At 42.1% G+C, this 18,537-nt stretch overlaps 2 long non-coding RNA genes across 3 annotated transcripts; one reads left to right on the top strand and one right to left on the bottom strand.

Moving 5' to 3' along the window:
- Positions 1 to 4,784: 4,784 nt before the first annotated feature.
- On the bottom strand, positions 4,785 to 6,737 carry LOC143269931 (uncharacterized). The gene is made up of 2 exons (XR_013046736.1): positions 6,300 to 6,737; positions 4,785 to 4,885 (listed from the first exon to the last, which is right to left on the bottom strand). It is a non-coding gene; the product is annotated as an uncharacterized LOC143269931 (long non-coding RNA).
- Positions 6,654 to 16,516, top strand: LOC143269930 (uncharacterized). Of its 2 annotated transcripts, XR_013046735.1 has the most exons (4): positions 6,654 to 6,912; positions 7,165 to 7,231; positions 15,474 to 15,522; positions 16,290 to 16,516. It is a non-coding gene; the product is annotated as an uncharacterized LOC143269930 (long non-coding RNA). The 2 variants fall into 2 exon arrangements; XR_013046734.1 differs by lacking the exon at positions 7,165 to 7,231 and having other exon boundaries at positions 6,656 to 6,912.
- The last annotated feature ends 2,021 nt before the right edge of the window (positions 16,517 to 18,537 follow it).

Here is an 18,537-nt window from a genome sequence, read left to right as displayed (position 1 = left end):
CATTGCCATGGTAACCATACATTCAGGATTGACAGGGTTTCTTCTTCCCTTTGGGGTACCATGCATCCCTTACGTTCTGTACTTTGATTTCTAGGTGATGGTGTGAATGATAATTCTGAGAAACTACCTGCTGCACAAGTGCTTCTCTGGTAAGTTCTTTCACATTTGTTTCATATGGACAGCTCTGAGATACATTCTGCCTTGCTTACGAGAGGCCAGGGAGAATCTGAGTTCAAGTGACCACAATCTACTTCAATAACCAATTTGTGTGGGTGTTCTGCCTTTCATGTTCTTTTTCTTTTTTCTTTTTTTAACCTGATTCTCAACTATTTTTCTTTTTACTCACATTCCAAAATAAGCTGTCTGTATGTAAACCCTTAGCCCAACCTCTGCTTTTTAAAAATAATCCTGAGCCAGGCGGTGGTGGCACACGCCTTTAATCCCAGCACTCGGGAGGCAGAGCCAGGCGGATCTCTGTGAGTTCGAGGCCAGCCTGGGCTACCAAGTGAGTCCCAGGAAAGGCACAAAGCTACACAGAGAAACCCTGTCTCGAAAAACCAAAAAAAAAAAAAAATAAATAAATAAAAAAATTAAAAAAATAAAAATAAAAATAATCCTGATAAAAGCATAGCCTCACTTCCCTTTACAAAAAGACCCATTCTATAGTCAGGTATGGTAACACATGCTTATAATCCCATAATTCCAGTACCAGAGGGGCCAATTTATGAAGAAGATCCTTACATGTTTGAGGCCAGCCTGGCTGTGTAGTGAGATGCAGGCCATATTGAGCCATAGTCCTAGACTATTTCAGCAACAACAAAAGATGTGGTGGTTATATTTCCCTTGGAAAGAATGGATACATCTTCCCAGATGATGCTCACTTACCCCTCCACCCTTTAACATCCCGTAGTGGTATATTTACAATTTCTTTGAGCTCAAATCTTGAGTTGTTTTCTTTTCTTTTTTGGCAGGATTTCTGGTGGCCCAAGTTGACCTTGTACTTGCCAAGTAGTTGAAATTGGCCCTGAACTTCTGATCCTCCTACTTTCATGGCCTGAGTACTGAAATGATAGATGTGTCTACCATATCCAGTTGTTTTTGTTTGTTTATTTCTGCAATCTTTTTGGCCAGAATCTAAGATAATCCCCATCCCAGTGCTCTGTGAAAGAGCCAGATTCACAAATCTTGCACATGAAAATAAAGCAAAGACTACACAGGTTGATTAAAACACAGTCATTTGTCTTTGGTCTAGAGCTGGTAAGCTTTCTACATGCTAAAGTTTTCAAGACTATCATGAAATAGTAAAGCCAATAAAATGACTTCCACATGGTCCCTCTTCAACCCATATCATGCTCTGCTTGGCCTCTTGGAGGACAGGTTTCATAGTACTCCAACAGCTCTCTCCAAACTGTCATCCCTGTATTTCATCTTTTCCCCCTTGTCTCTTTCACCTTCCATCATAGGAATAGGGTGGTGGTCAACTAAGACCTTCTAAATCAACTATCAAATACTATTTTCCATGTCCTATAGAGATAATGTCTCATCTTGATTGACTTTGAGGTCTTGGGACAATCATAATAATATTATGTGTACAAAGGATGGCAACTTCAGGCTCTGAGTTTACAAGGTCTGTCACTGTGAACAGAATTATGTGATCATAGTAATCAGCCCCTGTGTGTAGAGAACTGTCCAAAAAATGACAAGATCTTAAATGTCAGTTTGTTCTCAGCTTCAGGAATAGCAGATTAGGAACTAAGACTGTGGCTGTTCAGCACTTGAGTTCTTGGTTTAGTTCTTTGTTGGGGACTGGAAACATAAGCATTCCCTCATGTGAATCTGTTTGCACAAGCTTGCCATAACTCTTTCTGTATTTGGGGGCCTCAAAAGAGAGAGAAAAGGATGATCAAACTGATGAAGAGAGAATGGGGAAATAAATAGAGTAATTAGGAGCTAGAGTAACAAATACTACTTAGGCAGATACCAATTATTTCTACAAAATCCACAATTTATGGAAAGAAATCTCAATGTTTACATATTGATCAGCTTTTATTCATACCCAAAGAGAATACTTGTAATAAAGATTTCTCACAATTTGGGGGAGTGTATTACATTGATGTGTTAGATTGCTGCTTCGTCTCTTCTTATTTTCACCACAACAAAACAGCTTGTTGGAGGCAAACATTGTGTTTATAATCTCTTTGTGAATGAATGAACTGAAAGGGAGGATCCAGGTTCTGTTTGCTGTCTGACTATTCACGCAAATAAAATAAAAGCAAATTGGGGGGAACTATTGGACCAAAGCCACTGACAAAGTTTTCCATAGCAAGTAGACTTTTCTAAACCTGGAGATATCTACCCATTCCCTTCTTATTATGAGTGAGCAAACCAAGGCACATGGGCAAATTTCAAAGAATTGTCCATAACTCAAATGCCTTACAATTCCACACCTAGCATTATTTCTAGTGTACCATGTATTGAGAGATTTGAACAAACAGTTCTATCTGTAAGTCTAGAAGAAAAATAATATTGTTCTCTGAAATAGAAAAGTTAGTTTTAAAAAAAATGCATAATAGAATGCCCAAATTATACCTGAATGGTTGAGCATCAGCTCTCAGCTTTTATGTAAACATTTTTTGTAGTTATTTTGAGGTAATATGTTATGTAGGCCAGCTTAGACTCAAAATTGTAGTTTTCCTGCCTCTGCCATCCAGATGTGAGGACTACAGGCCCAAACCACCACAACTGGCTGTTCTTGACTTTTAGCTGAGAATTATTGTCCGATATTTGTAATTTTGACAGTTGGGGCAATACCTAATGTTACTGACAAGCCCTTTTTCTTACTCCCTTTCTGTGTCTTCTCCAGCTGCCAATCCCTCTGAGTCTGAGGCTGCGCTGGAGGAAACCGGTCACTAAGGTCAGTCTCTCATATGTTCCCCTCCAGTCTCAGTTCTGAGTAAGATAACATACATCTTGATTCTCCTCACATTTCTGTTAGGGTTGTAGAGACTGTCTTCCCTAAAGATATGATCATCAGCATTGTGAAGGAAGATGTCTTTTCAAAGTGCATCATAAGTGCAGAGATGAAGAGGAGGCTTTTTTGGCTTGGTCTGCTGGGCAGAGACTCAGAACAGAGAGTGGGGGATACATACATCACTCGAGACATGTGTCTGCTAGAGCATGAGGAAGGTAGAGTGGCATGTGCCAGAATGTTCCTCCATTGTCACAGGAACGGACAGCACCATTTCTGAATAGTTTCATCGTGTGTGTGTGTGTGTGTGTGTGTGTGTGTGTGTGTGTGTGTGTGTGTGTAGGGGGTGAGGTGGAGGCAGATACTTCCTAAAAGGCGGTAAATGGTTAGATGATAAGGCCATTCACATGGGTGGAGATGGTGTCCAGCACTGAAATGCCATAGTACACCTGGGATGAGCTGATGAAGTCCTTCTTGGGGTTATTTCAGAACAAGTAATTTAGTGTTTGGAAGCATGTAAGTTTTAAGCTATGACATCCACCACTGCCTTTTTGTGAGAAAGGTGGGGACCATTCACCCATACTAGGTAGAAGCATTTCAGTGTAGGAGACTGTTTGTGATCTGAAGAAGTTAGGCTACATCTTTAAAAAAATGTGCGCGCATGCATACACACACACACACACACACACACACATACACACACACACATACACACACACACACACGCACACACACACATACACACAGACACAGACACACACACACACACACACACATGCACACACACGCACACACACACACACACACACACACACACGCCACAGTGCACAGGGGAGGAGGATAGAGGAGCACTCGTGAGAGCTGATCCTCTCCATCTACGGTATGGATTCCAGGAACAGAGCTTGAGTTGTCGAGCTTGGCAACGAGCTCTTTCACCTGCTGAGCCACGCTGATGACCTCTTTAGAAACAAGAATTACAATGTTGTAAATTTGTGAGGGGGAGGAGCACATGTGTGTGCAGGTCAGACAGCAACTTCCGGGAGTGACATCGGGCCCAGGACGGACCTCAGGACATCGGGCCCAGGACAGACCTCGGGACATCGGGCTTGCTGGCGAAGGCCTTCCTTTACAGAGCCACCTCATTGTGGGTTGTCTCTCTCTTTGAGAGTAAATCTGGGGCTAAGGGATACAGTCAGGCAAACACCATGGAAAGTTTTCCCCCTTCACCTTTACAGTGGTAGTTCACAGCTGTCGGTGACTGTCCAGTAGGAAGAACTGGCAAAGTGGGACAGCAGGGAACTGTTACATCTAGTGGGTACACTCGGGAATGATGCCGGGTGTCTTCAGCCCACAGGACAGCCCTGTACAACAGAGACAATCCAGTGCGAAGGTGGGTACACTCGGGAATGATGCCAAGTGTCTTCAGCGCACAGGACAGCCCTGTACAACAGAGACAATCCAGTGCGAAGGTGGGTACACTCGGGAATGATGCCAAGTGTCTTCGGCGCACAGGACAGCCCTGAACAACAGAGACAATCCAGTGCGAAGGTGGGTACACTCGGGAATGATGCCAAGTGTCTTCGGCGCACAGGACAGCCCTGAACAACAGAGACAATCCAGTGCGAAGGTGGGTACACTCGGGAATGATGCCTAGTGTCTTCAGCGCACAGGACAGCCCTGAACAACAGAGACAATCCAGTGTGAAGGTTGAGGAGGCCTACCTTAGACTAAGAAGAGCCATGCTGTACATCCTAATGGAATCCCCTTTTCCCAGGAAAAACTCTCAGTTCATCAGGAGATGATGCACATGACAGAATGGAAGAGACAGGGGCAGCATTATTATTTGAATCTGGAATGTCCTTCACAGGCTCATGCTTTGAATGCTTGCTTCCTAGTATGTGTCGAAGTTTGGGACAGCTATGGAGAATGTAACAGGTAGAACAGAAGACGTTAGGTTCAGGCCTTTGAAGGTTGTAGCCTGGCATGATTCTAGCCCAGCCAGTCTGTGCTTCCTGTTTGCTACTGTGGGAATAAGCTACCAATATACACTCTCGCTGCCAGAATGAGCATCTACTGCTCACACAGCTTCCCCACCAGGATGGACCAAAATCCCTCTGTAACCATGAGCCAAATAAGGCCTTCTTCTCTTGACTCATTTCTGTCTGGTATTTTGGTCACAGATGACAACGTAACTAACAGACAGCAGAAGAAGGGCTAGCCTTTCCCTGAGGTCTATCCCCCGTATAAGGTAACATCAAGGAGGCCCCGAGTCCCCCGTGAACTTCCGAGGGCTGTGAACTTTTGAGTTACTTCTTCCTTTGCTGTCCGAGCTTCAAACACACTTCACTCTGCTCCCCTGGGACACTTCAAAACACATCCAGATCCCTCTGCTGGCACCAGGAGAGACCCACAGGAGGGCGGGTGGGAAGGTGGTGGAAGGAACTCCCTGCCTGCGTTCAGTTCCTGTTGCTTCTCCCCAGCAGCAAAGGCAGATCTGCCTCCAGCGTGAGAGCCGGTCCGGAGGCAGCCCCTTTGCAGGGCCATCAGTGTGGTGAATCCTCTGTGCAAGAACGTCAGTGTGCAATACCCAAAACCTGGTTGTTGGCTATGGTGCTCACCATACCTACGTATCTGCAACATGGGCCTTGCAGACTAAAGGGGCCAGCCAAAGAAACATACTTTGCTCCTGAAACCAGAACCAAAGAAACACACTGTGCCCCTACCAGCTGACCACAAAACCAACCAATCCCTAAGCAGGAAAGCCAACCAATCCCTGAGCATGAAATCTAGCCAATCTCTGAGCTTATCCAAGCTCAGAGGATTGAACTCTGACCAATTCTCACCCTGAAAATCTTCTTCCTGGAAAAACTCTGCCCCTAAGGAGCCCTGTGCCTGTTCACCTGGCAGCTGTCCTTCTCCACCCTGGCAGAGGCAGCGACTATCCTGGATTCTTCCCTCCCAAATCAATCTCTTGAAAAAGTTTTAGATGAAGACCTTCTTTCTCCAGAGCAGAGCAGAATCTCTGCTGGGAAACTCCCTAGTGGAGTGGAGCAGAGAAGCAATGGACATCTCTGCTGGGAAACTCCCTTAGGAGGGTGGAGCAGAACTCTTTTGGAGAGCAGCAGGATTGCCATATCCTGCAGGGAGACCATCCCCACGGGAAGCCAGCTTCAGGTATAGCCTGACTTCCTGACAAGGAAGGATACCTTTCTCCTCACAGCTGTAGGTATCGAGGGCGCCTCCCTTCACAGCTGTAGCTGTAGCCTGACTTCCGACAGTCAGGGCACCTTTCCCTCCAGAGCTGAAATATTTGCAGGCCTTTCCCTCTTACTGGCTTAGGTTGTGCTTGGGGAGAGTTCTCTCCCTGGCTCCCTCAGCCCTGCAGGCAACAGTCATTTTCTGCAGGCCCCCATTGGCCTTTCAGTCTTCAGGGATGGTACGAAAAACGACTGCTGTTAAATCCACTGTTGGAATGGTCCTCTTGGGCCTGAGTTGCTGAGTGAACCTTGACCAGTGCAGCAATGGTGGGTGTGGGGGCGACAGGCAAAACATCCAGAGCAGAGGACGGTGGTGACAGCGCACACAAGGAGGGTGACACTCGTGTGAGGTGTGGACTGGCTGTCCTGACCTCTGTGACACAGCAGTACTCAGGCTGCTGTCCTTCACATGCATAGAAAGACCGCTGTCTAGAGCCAAGTCACTCAGATAGTGGTGAGCTACACAGAGCCTCTTGTTTCTCCCCATAATAGCTCCTCGGAACTGGCCAGAATTCTCTCCTCTGACAAAGAGGCTTCCAAATTCTGGGTGAAAGGAACAGAGAGCTCAGATTTCTCTGGAGAAGGTTCTGAGTAGAGAACATTCCTTGCAAATGAAGATAGTTCCATTGCAAAATTAGGATCTGATGCAAATCAACCTCACAGCAAGTACCTCATGGAAATCTCCAGGTATAATGAATATGGTGATGTGAAACTTTTCTTTACATCTTTGTCCCACAGTCCTAGTTGTGGATAAAGGTAAATTGGAAAGCCAATGGTTTATGCAATCTCCTTTTAGAGGAGGAGATTACCTTCATTACCATTGAGGCCACAGGCCCTCCCTCTTGCTTAATGCACTTGGTATTTTGAGAAAGAATCACTCCTTTAAGAGTCAGTAGCTAGGCCCCACAAAGCAGCAGCATTTCTCTCCTCATCCTCCAGGAGCTGATGGTGACACCACTTGGACTACTATGGGTCGTTCAGAGCAGCACCAAAAGCAGAGGAAAAGGTTAGGCCATAGTTATGATCAGCATGACAGGGGAATCTGGCTGAGAGCTGCAGTGGTGGGACCTTGGTAGTGAGGTGCCACTGGACCCAGTGTGCTGGTTTTCAGAGAGCTCACAGGCTCTCATAGTAGACCAGGGAGTGAATGAGCCCACTATAATGCCAGGTGCTGAACACCGACACAGGGATGTGTATACTTGGTACTTGGGGGATGTAGAGAAGTGACATATTAAATAATTCTTAGAAGGAAGATCAAAATTCAGAGTGGACACTGTTTAGGCTGACTCTTGCCAAATGACTGGAAATTCCCCAGAAAAGCAAGGTTGCAAGAGAGCCAGATAATTATCAGAATTTAATACACACCCATGCGCGCACACCCATGCACACACACTCATGCGCGCACATACACACACATGTTCAAAGGTAATGTGAGAGCATGGGTGGGCAGTATACATTTCTTTCAGGAAGTTTGAGCTGAATCAGAAGACCTGCACTGCATACCAGTGTTCTAATATAAGACACAAGGATCACTTTTGCCTGTAGGCATAATCATTCCTTTAGAATTAAAGACAGGGCAAGCAGAGAAGACCAGGTAGGCTGCACACAGACCTTTTCTGCTCTCTCTGTTCCCTCAAGCCAAATCCCTCAGGCTCCTCCTTAGTGTTACAGACACCCCCTCTTTTCCTCCCCCATCTATGTTTCCTGTGGATCCCATATACTTCCTCCTTATCCCCATCCATGTCTACTGTAGATTCCATAGACCTCCCCCTTTCCTCCCCTATCCATGTCTCCTGTGGATCTCATAGACCTCCCCCTTCCCCCGATCCATGTCTCCTATGGATCCCACAGACCTCCCCTCTTCCCCCCATCCATGTCTCCTGTGGATCCCACAGACCATCCTCCCTTATCTCTCTCCACAACCTCCCTCCCCCACTTTTCCCAGCATCCCAGTCTCTAACACCAGCAGATATTCCCTGTGAACATACTAGCTGAGCAGATCAGTAAAACAGGCAACACATAAAGATCACACTCTGAAAATCCATCAAGGAAACAGAAATCAAGGAACAAAACACTGACCCAACAAAGGCAAACCCAGAAACCATCACTTACACATCTAATCATTCCAAACCCAGATGCTTAGACACTAGCGAAGAACACAATTCATAATAGTCAGGTCAATGTGACTCCACTAGAACCCATTTATTCTATTGTGCCAGGCCCTGAATATTCCAACATAGCTGAAGCATAAGAAAGAGACCTTAAAACCAACAATATGAAGATGATAGAGGCCTTTAAAGAGGAAATTAATAAATCCCTTAAAGAAAATCAAGAACAAAAAAAGCAAACAGTTGAAGGAAACAATACTGTTCAAGACCTGAAAATGGAAATAGAAGCAATAAAAAAAAAAAACTGAGGATATTCTGGAAATGAAAAATTTAGGAATGTGAACAGAAACTACAAAGGCAAGTTTCACCAACAGAACATAAAGATAAAAGAGAAAATCTCAGGCACTGATGATATGACAGAAGAAATAGATACATCAGTCAAAGAAAAATGTTAAATCTAAAAATTTTCTGACAAAGATCATCCAGGAAATCTGGGACATCATGAAAAGATAAAACCTAAGAAAATAGAAGTAGAGGAAGGAGAAAAATCCAAGCTCAAAAGCCCAGAAAACATTTTCAACAAAATTATGGAAGAAAATTTTCCTAATCTAAAGAAGAAGATGCCTATAAAAGTATAAGAAGCATACAAAACACGAGATAGATTGACCAGAAAAGAATGTTCTCTTGGCGTATATTAATCAAAACACTAAACATACAGAAGAAAGAAAGAGTATTAAAAGTTGAAAGGGAAAAATAGCCAAGTAACATATAAAGGCAAACCTATTAGAATTACACCTAACTTCTTGATGGAGACTAAAAGCCAGAAGAGCCTGGATAGATGTCTTGCAGACTCTTGAGAGACCACAGATGCCAGCCCAGACTCATATATCCAGCAAAACTTTCTATCACCATAGATGGAGAAAATAAGATATTCCACAAAAAAGTCAAATTTAAACAATATCTATCTATAAATCCCGCCCTACAAAAGGTGATAGAAGAAAAACTCCAACTCAAAGAGATTAACTACATACATTAACACACAGGAAATAAACAATCTCACACAAGCAAAACAAAAAGGAGGGAAACACACACACAAGCACACACACACACACACACACACACACACACACACACACACACACACACACACACACCAACAGCCACACACATCACCACCACCAACAACAAAAAATTAACAGGAATCAATCTTTAGTCACTGGTATCTCTCAGTATCAATGGTTTCAATTATACCAACTAAAAAGATACAGAATAGCAATGGATGTGAAAACAGGATCTGTCCTAGTGCACCCAAGAAACATACTCAACATCAAGGGTAGGCTACTGTGGAATGTGTTTCCCCTGTTCCTCAATTTCAGCTAAATGGGAGTTCTACAGCATGAAAGGGAGGAGGAGAGAGATTTGGAAGCAATCATATTTAGGTGACTGAAGCTTGATAGGAACACAGAAACCTTCCATATTCCAAAGAGTCAAAGAATTGAGAAAATTCTCTGTGGCGGAAGTTAGATAAGGATGCCTTCCACATGCATAAGTGGCAATTACTTACATTCTTTCCTGTTGGAAATACTCTGAGCTAACATTGAGAACCTGACATTGTCTTCAAAGAGAAAAAAAAAAAAAACAGAGGAAATCCTGAAGTCATCTTAAGACACCCTGAAATCAAGTCTAAGTGGTCTGAAAAATCTTTGCCTTGAGACTTGACAGGACTCGACAGGACCCATGCCTTGAGGTCAGCTACCCACTGGACTATGGATTTGGGAGTACTTGTCCAAAGTAGAAGGCTTTCAACCTGTTTTAACCAAATCGTTTCAGATCTAGTCCTTGGCACACTGAATGCACAGAGAAAAGTGTGAACTTGGCTTGTGCACAGGCAGAGCATATCCCTGTATCAGCATGCCCAACCACCAAATAAGGAAAACAGCATTACATAGTGTAAGATCTAAGGGAATATTAGGAAAAAAAATGTGTAAAATAGGATGGAATCTAAGATAAAATAGATTTTCTTTGTTTTGCAGAAGAATAAAAGGACTGATAAAACATACATTCAAGGCTGAATAAACAGACAAAACAGAGCCTCATTATGGGGCATGTGAAGAATTTTCTAGCTTGAAGAAATGAAAATATAGTACTCAAGAGGCAAAGGAAGAGCATACTTTGAAAAAGATTTACTACAGGAAATATGAATAAATTTTAAGTAGCATATGCTTTGTGGTCTAAATAGCATTCAAAGACCCCATGAAGCGAGAGATGAAAAATGAGAAAAGAAGGCATCTAGGTTGAGAAACTGGAGTGTGGAGAAGAAGACGAAAGGCAGGAAAACGTGGCACAATTGCAGGGGAACACCAACACTGAAAATACATTAGAATCAATAAAGCTCTTAGCTGGCAAAGCCCATAATCAAATCAGTAACAGAAAGCAAATTCAAGTCACTTTTCCAGAATCGGGGAAAGTGAGATAAAAACATCAAAAGAGAAGACAATGATTTAGATGGCAGAGTAGAAATCCAACATGAAGTAAAGATGCCAAAAACCACCTGAGCAACAGAAAACTAATAATGATCCTCAATTTCACAGAAAAGAACTTTCACGCTATTAAAAACCAATATGCACAGTGAATGGCTTTGTGGTTATCAGACAGAAGTCACGTGAAGGAGACCATGTGTCTGGGTTTTGTCAGCTGAACAGAAACTAGGATAGCCTGGGCAGTCTCAGTGGGGACTGTCCAGACCAGGCTGGCTGGGGGCAAGACTGGGGGCAGAGTGCTTGTCTTGGTTGCCTTAATTGATGTGGGAAGACCCAACCTGAAAGTGGTGACTCGGAGTTGGGTCCTGGACTGTCTACGGGTGAAGACAGCCAGCTGTGTTTAAGTGCACCCACACCCACACCCACCCCACCCCACCCCCCACACACACCCCACACACGCACGCGCTCACACACACATACATGCACACGCACATGCACATGCATTCACGGATGCTGCTCCTGACTGTGATGTGAAGAGCTGCAGCTTCAAGTTCCCCAGCCACTAGTTTCCAGTAACAATGTGTTCTAGAATTGTGTGGGGAGATAAACCGTCACTCATATGTGTTATCATGGCAACAGGAAATTAGCCTAGAATAGAGACCAGCTCCAGGAGAAGTCCAAAGTCTCAATTTCAAAAATAAATTCTGGAATAAAGGAGGGGAAATGTCAGCTACAGGAGAAAAAACAACCAGGTATAACAGAGCAACGTCCACAAAGGCTCAGTTTGGAGTATTATGATCTGTACGAAGGGAGAGGTTAAAAACACTTGGCTCTCTTGCAGAGAGCCTGGGTATGGTTCCTAGCACCCACACAGCAGTTCACAACTGCCTGAAACTCCAGTTCCTGGGGATCCAAAACCCTCTTCTGACATCTGTGGGCAACCAGGCACACACATAGTTCATGTATACATATGCAGACGAAACATTCATATACATAAAAAAAGACACTATGAAAAGATGCATATGCACTACATCTATGTTCTGCCATTCAAATTTGAGGTCAATAAAAGTGCATTTTCTGATACAAAACATTTTAAGTTCATTAGATTTTCCTCACAGAAAAGCAGTCCCTAGACAACCATGACATGAGCCCCCCACCCCCAAACCCTCTTGATTGACTGTTCGTGGAAGGCTGTCAATGGGAGAGCAACTTGTCAAACCACCCAATCGCTCTGGAAAAAGAAGATGAAAAAGCAGATCCTGACACAGTTCCATTTGAGACATTCCTACCAGCAATAAGAAGATTACCTATGAGATACAGAACCATTTTTCCTTGAAAACTAACTCATGAGAATTAAAAAAAAAAAAAAGTGGGGTCTGCACTGCATACAGACAAAGAAAAATTCCCTGTTCTCAAGAGTGAAAGTAGGAAACGGGAGTAAAGAGTTTGCTAATACACCTACACGGTTAGTTTACAGACAGACACGGGAATTCAGTAACCTTAAGCAGGTAGCATATTCTCTTATTAAATATCTGTGTATCTGTGAGCTACAACTTATGTACATTAGATCACAGGGAAGATATAGAATTTCATAAAAGCAGATCTACACAGACCATATTCTTAGGTAAAAGAACAGCAAAATGAATAGTAGACTACGAATAAATTTAACTTTCCCCTAACACTATCGATAGCAGCACATCCCAGCAATGTTCTTCTGCAGAACTGGATAACAGAGGTCATGAAGAGGGTTATCACAAGACACCCTGAGGGCTATAGTAATGAGACCATTGTGTCTTTAAACTTAAGTCAAAGCTGTAATTGTAATTGGGAATTCACCAGACATACTTTCCTTATTTTTAAATAATAAAAAGAAATGAATGAGTGAATCAAGCCATTAACTTGAGAAGTTCAGTGGCAAACAAGGTAATCCTAACGGGGGAAAAACAGAGAGAGAAAATAATCACAGATGAAAGCAGAAATTAAAATTTAGTAAACAAAAAGGAATAGAATCGATAAATAAATTGCAAGTGTTTCTCTGAAGGGAGAAAAAGCAAACAGCAAATAGAACCAAAAGCACTAAATGCAGAAACTGCTATTTATTTTAATCAAGGAAATAATGAGAGAAAGGACCAAAATGAAGGCTAAGAATGGAGGTATCATCTCGGTATGCAAACGTGGGGGGTCTTGAGAAAATGAGCTCTTCCCATTCATCTCACGGAGGGCTCTCAACTGCTGGAGAAATGGAAAACTTTCTCAAGAGGACACTGAAACCAGAACTAAACATATACCTGTTCAGAGCACTTCCAGGAAGGGAATTTGTGATCTAAAGGAGCAAATACTTTTCTGACTGCAGTTAACTCCTTGAGAACATTGAGATACGTGGCGGTCAGATATGTGAGTCCCAGTCTCAAAAAAAGAAAGAAAGAAAGAAGGAAAGAAAGAAAGAAAGAAAGAAAGAAAGAAAGAAAGAAAGAAAGAAAGAAAGAAAGAAAGAAAGAAAGAAAGAAAGAAAGAAAGAAGAAGAAAAAAATTTGAGGGCAGATATCTCAGTTAAATTCCAATAAGAAAACCCTAACAAAAGAACTTACAGAATTTTTACAAAAGGGAAAAAGAAAGTAATGTCATAAACATGGATGCTAAAACCTGAAATACAGTATTAAGTTCATCCAGCTGCTTATATGATGCAGAGAACTCCTAATAGGTTTGGTTCCAATAATGTAACATAATTTAATATTGTACATTCATTAATATAATTTTATAGTAATATGTCATAGTAAAAATGAAGTAATCAAATCAAAAATTAACTTGAAAAAAATCTATTTCTAGTAAAAATACCTAACTAGTACTGCAATAAGAAGGAAGTTTTCTTTCTCAGTTGACAGAGAATGTGAACCTCAGTGCAGGATACACAGTTTTAAAATACTAGGAGCATAATCTTCAAGTGAAAAACAAATAAACATAAGAATGTTCCCTTCTGAAATTTATAACCCATAAAATAAGATGATGCAAAAGAAAATATTAGTTACTGAAAAAGATAAAACATTATTTACTGGCATTGTATTTTATACCCCACAGTTAAAGACAAAGAGCAGGGCGAAGCTATTGAAGAAGTAGCTGTCTCAACAAGAGATTTCATCTAGGTGACCAATCACATGTCAGCTACTCAAAAACCAAGAGTTTTCAGGTAGAGCAGGAGCCATTCACCAGGATGCACCTGGATACCACACTCACCACCTCCTGCATAGGTTACTGGGATTCTACTTAGGAAGAAATGCTAAGACTGACCACAGCAGCGGCACAGGTGTGCGGCGGACATAACAAAACACAGCAGACATAACAAGAGATGTGCGTGGTCCTGTGAGGCGGTCTGTTCGCTGGGAACTTCAGGGCTGTCAGCTCTGACCCGGGCCTCAAGCAGCATCATCTGATGCCACTAATGAACACAGATGCTCAGCTCCTTAGCAAAACAAAGTCAAATCAAGGGCAGTAGCACATAAAAGTACAACACTCTAAATCAAACAGTGTTCGTCACAAGAATGAAAAGATGATCAACCTTAGGGCAGGAGCCTGCCCATCTTTCTCACATTTTCAGTCACTGATTTATCATAGCTCTTGGCATGCAATAGCTGCTCAATAAATACATGCTGACTGAACAAATATGATACAGTCTTTTAATTTGTTTTGCCACATTAATAGATCAAGAAGAAAAATCCACATCACATCTTAGTGATACCAAACAAGTATTTGACAAATTTATCATCCACTTGTTTCTTTTATCAGGTTCCAGGAAAGCTATGAACTTCTTAAGGTTTTCTGTCATGAATTCACTAGGACATAGTGATTTTCTCAGCAATGAAAATTTTGATTCTAGAAAAAAGTGGGGAGAGTGCTTTCTATCACCTTGACTTGTTAAAAATATGAAGATTTTAATCAATGAAACAGTAAAGAAAAAATAAGACCTGTGAATTTAGGAAGATAGACAAAATCATCATTATTCATTCATCTTACTACCTCAGAAGCAGATGAGGTAGGCTGGATATTTGTGCCCCCTCAAAGTGAGTATGTGGAAACCTGGATCCCCACTGTTATGAGATTTGGAGAGGGGGGTCACTGAGAAATAGCCAGATCAGGAGCATGGGGCCTGTATGACAACTTCAGTGTTCTTAGAAGAACAAAGGACAGTTTGCATCTTCCCAAGATGTGTGTTGGGGGTGGGGGTGGGGGTAGGGGGGCGAGAGGCAGCTGTTTAGAAGAAGTTATGTTTTTAAAGACTAATGTCCCCAAACAGTAGTGTAGCAGCTGAATGACCTTCTGTGGTTTAATCTCCAGAGTCATTTCTGTCCTGCTCTGTTGGTCCACCAATCACCAAAGCTGGTTCAGACTTAAGGAGAACACCACGTGAGCCTCGCTTTTCACTGATAGAAAGTCAAAGAATTTAACATTGTTTTAAAATTGTCATATTATCTCTTGCTCCTGAGTGAGAGGTCTGAATGCCACTGTGGTCACTGCTTAGACTTGTTGAATGTGTAGTAAAGCAACTCACACAGGCATGTGGCGAATACATGCTTAGTAAAAAGAAATCTCCTTGCGTAGTAAGAAAAGAAACGTTTGCCTCCTTGTCTGCGTATTCACATTAACTTTTTTGTGCTGTGCCGCACAGGTCTCAAGTTGCTGTGGGACAGACCAGGAAGTTCTGAGGAGCCAACGAGGTCAGTGGCGTTTATGTAGACATCAGCAATAGAATTCCCAGGTTCTCACCTTCCTAGAAGTGTAAGAGGCATGCTCATCTGTCCAAAGACTTCTCCCCAAGTGAGCAACCTCTCATTTCTATATTCAGCCCAGTCTGGTTTCAAGTTTAAAAAAAAGTCTCCGGCCTGAATATTCTTTCCCCTCACCAGTCCTTCACGCTGTGGGCATTGCAGTATGTATCTAGAAAATCCCACACTTACATAGAAAGCCCTCACAGGAGTCACCACACAGCACTCTTTGCTCGTGCTTAGATGGTGAGCACGGGCTCATAAAATGCATATCATATCATTATGTTATGTTTAAACATTTTTATTTCTCCAGAGAATTTAAAATATACAAACATGTGACTCTGTGAGGAAATGATCCAAAAAAGATTATAAATACAGCTATAAATGTCAAAGTTGCTAAAACATTTCACTGGCTCTATCTTCAGAAGAAAGTGTTTGCGCAGAGTGCACGCCAGCATGTTTTATTATTGTTATTGTGGGCATTAAATGTTACAAATGCAATCTGCTCAGCGTGCACATAAACAATGGTCTCCACAAGCTCTGAGAATCACCTCTAGCTCAATGAGGCTGATCAGGATGAACAAGCCAGTAAGGCCTGGGCCGCAGGCTGCCCATGGCATGAGAGAAGTACATTCCTAGGATGCAGTCATGAATTTACCTTCAGTTGTTGGCCCAGCAAATATTTAATTGTAAAATTTTATTTACACATGGCACTGCAGGCTTGTAATCATAGCTACTCAAGAAGCTAACGCAAGAGGATGAAAAGGTCAAGTACGCCATCGGCTATAGAGGGAGTTCAAGGACAACCTGCACCTAGTGAGACTTCAAAATACAAAGTAAAAGGGAGAATTGGGAATATAGCTTAGTGGCAGATCATTTGTCTACCCCAATGTCAGGCCATAAATAAGTGAATAAGTAAAGAATTTATTGATTATTTGGTATTACAGGAAGGGCTTAATCATCACTTGCTTTATCTCTGACCCACTCAGTATAACTGAAATTCCTTAACTTTAGAAGAAGTGGGTGGAGAAGGAAGAAAAAAAGAAGGCAGGAGAAAGGAAGAGGCAATGAAAGCTCAAGAGAAGGGAAGAAGGGAGGAGATGGAGTAAGAGTACTTTCTGGGACAGGTCTAGGGAGTCTTCAGCCTCTGCTGCTGGGGGTCCCCTACCCCAGTGGGTCAGTTGTAGATGACTTCTGGTCAACCCCATGCTTCTTTCTGCCAAAACCATCCCTCTTGGCTCCTGCAACTACTTTATTTTGTATCAATAGGTTCCCTCCCGCAGCATTTCCCTTGAAGGCAGTGTTTGTTCAGCTATATTGTCCGACAGAGCTGCAGCCTGAGCCAGGCTCAGCTGTGACCTCCAGCCCAACTTCTGGGGAGAGGTGGGGTAGGAGGGTCACTGAAACCCAGGAGTTTGGATCAGCTTGAGTGACTCAGTAAGACCCTCATATCAAAAGCAGAAACAAATGATACCAGACACAAATGCAAACCACAATGATCCACTCCATCCTCCCATTTCCTAGTGGGCATACTAAGAAATATAGAAACAGATTAAATTCATGTTAATAACAGATTTCATTTAATCTAATATATCCAGAATATCAATACAAAAATGTTTATATTATATTTTATTATGAATTTTTAGTATCTAATATATGTGTCTTAAACTTGGGCTAGAATTAGCTACCCTTCCAACTCTGTTCTCTGTGTCTCTTCCAATTCCTCCTGGACACAAACTTCTCTTTACCTGAACCAGAGTGAGTTGAATTCTGCTTCTTAAAGCTGAACATGGTGGAATATGCCACAAGTGAAGGTTTGCTCTGTCTCTGTTATTTCCTACTGTTATAGATTTCTTTTGCTGCTGTGATAAACACCATGACCGAAAGCAACTTATAGCAGAAAGTCTATTCTGGCTTACGGTTCCATGGTGAGTCCATAATGGCAGGGACAGCATGGCTACAGAGGTCCAGATCCAGAAGTTCAGAAGTCACATTTTCAATTGCAAACTGGAAGCTGGGGAGAGGTTATGAACTCTCAAGGCCTGCACCTATGGACATGCTTCCTCCAGGAAAGCTGTGCCTCCTATAGATTCCATAACCTCCCCAAACAGCGCCACCCATCTGCCCAGGTGTCAGATATGTGAGCCTATGGGGGACGTTTCTCATCCAAACCACCTACCTTTCCAGGAATTGTTTGGTATGATAACAATATCCTTCCAGCTTTGTGCCATTGAGGTCTATGGGATTATCTGTGCTGTCTGGAACCACAATGTTTAACTTTATTTTTCCTGAGCTAGGACCCTTTCCCTTGGATGTTACTTTTGTTACTTTGTTTTTTTCTTCTTCTTTTTTTTTTTTTTTTACCAAAAAGGTTGGTAGAGTACAAATTTTCCCTCTGGTGATTCAGAGGCCCTCTTCATAATGCCCTTCGGGACAATCATGAAATCTCTTTACATTCAGCTACCCTAATGAGTCTCTGTCTTTGATACAATATAATTTCATTAATTTCAATCTAAATAAAGACCAAATTTTCCAGTTCATCTAAGCCATTTATTAGCTTTAGGTTTCTTGGTGATTAACTTTGATGACAATAGCATTTCACACAATGTGTAAACATAAAACACCTCTCTTGAATTACAGTGAGATTATCTTTTGGTAAACATTTCATTTGGGAACAGTTAAGGAAACCATGAGTCTGCAAGTTAATGATCCAAGCCTCAGTTTACCTATTAGGTGAATTTCTTGTCTACAAAATATCCTGAACATAATAGCCTTTGTTATTACATATAGGAGTAGTGAGTATGTGCAAAAAGACACAAGGAAAGTGATTATTTTAAAAAGTATTCTAGTGTTATTGATAATATTTTATGATCAAGATAAAATTTAAGATTGCTTGACCAAAAATTAAAAAAGAACATGTTATTTCTAGAATTTTCTCTAATTGTTGTTATTTCCTTATTTCAATGG

This window comes from Peromyscus maniculatus, chromosome 21 (genome assembly GCF_049852395.1).
Source record: "Peromyscus maniculatus bairdii isolate BWxNUB_F1_BW_parent chromosome 21, HU_Pman_BW_mat_3.1, whole genome shotgun sequence".
Lineage (NCBI taxonomy): Eukaryota > Metazoa > Chordata > Mammalia > Rodentia > Cricetidae > Peromyscus > Peromyscus maniculatus.
Note: the sequence above shows the minus strand (reverse complement) of the source record. Positions and strands in the feature narration are given on the sequence as shown.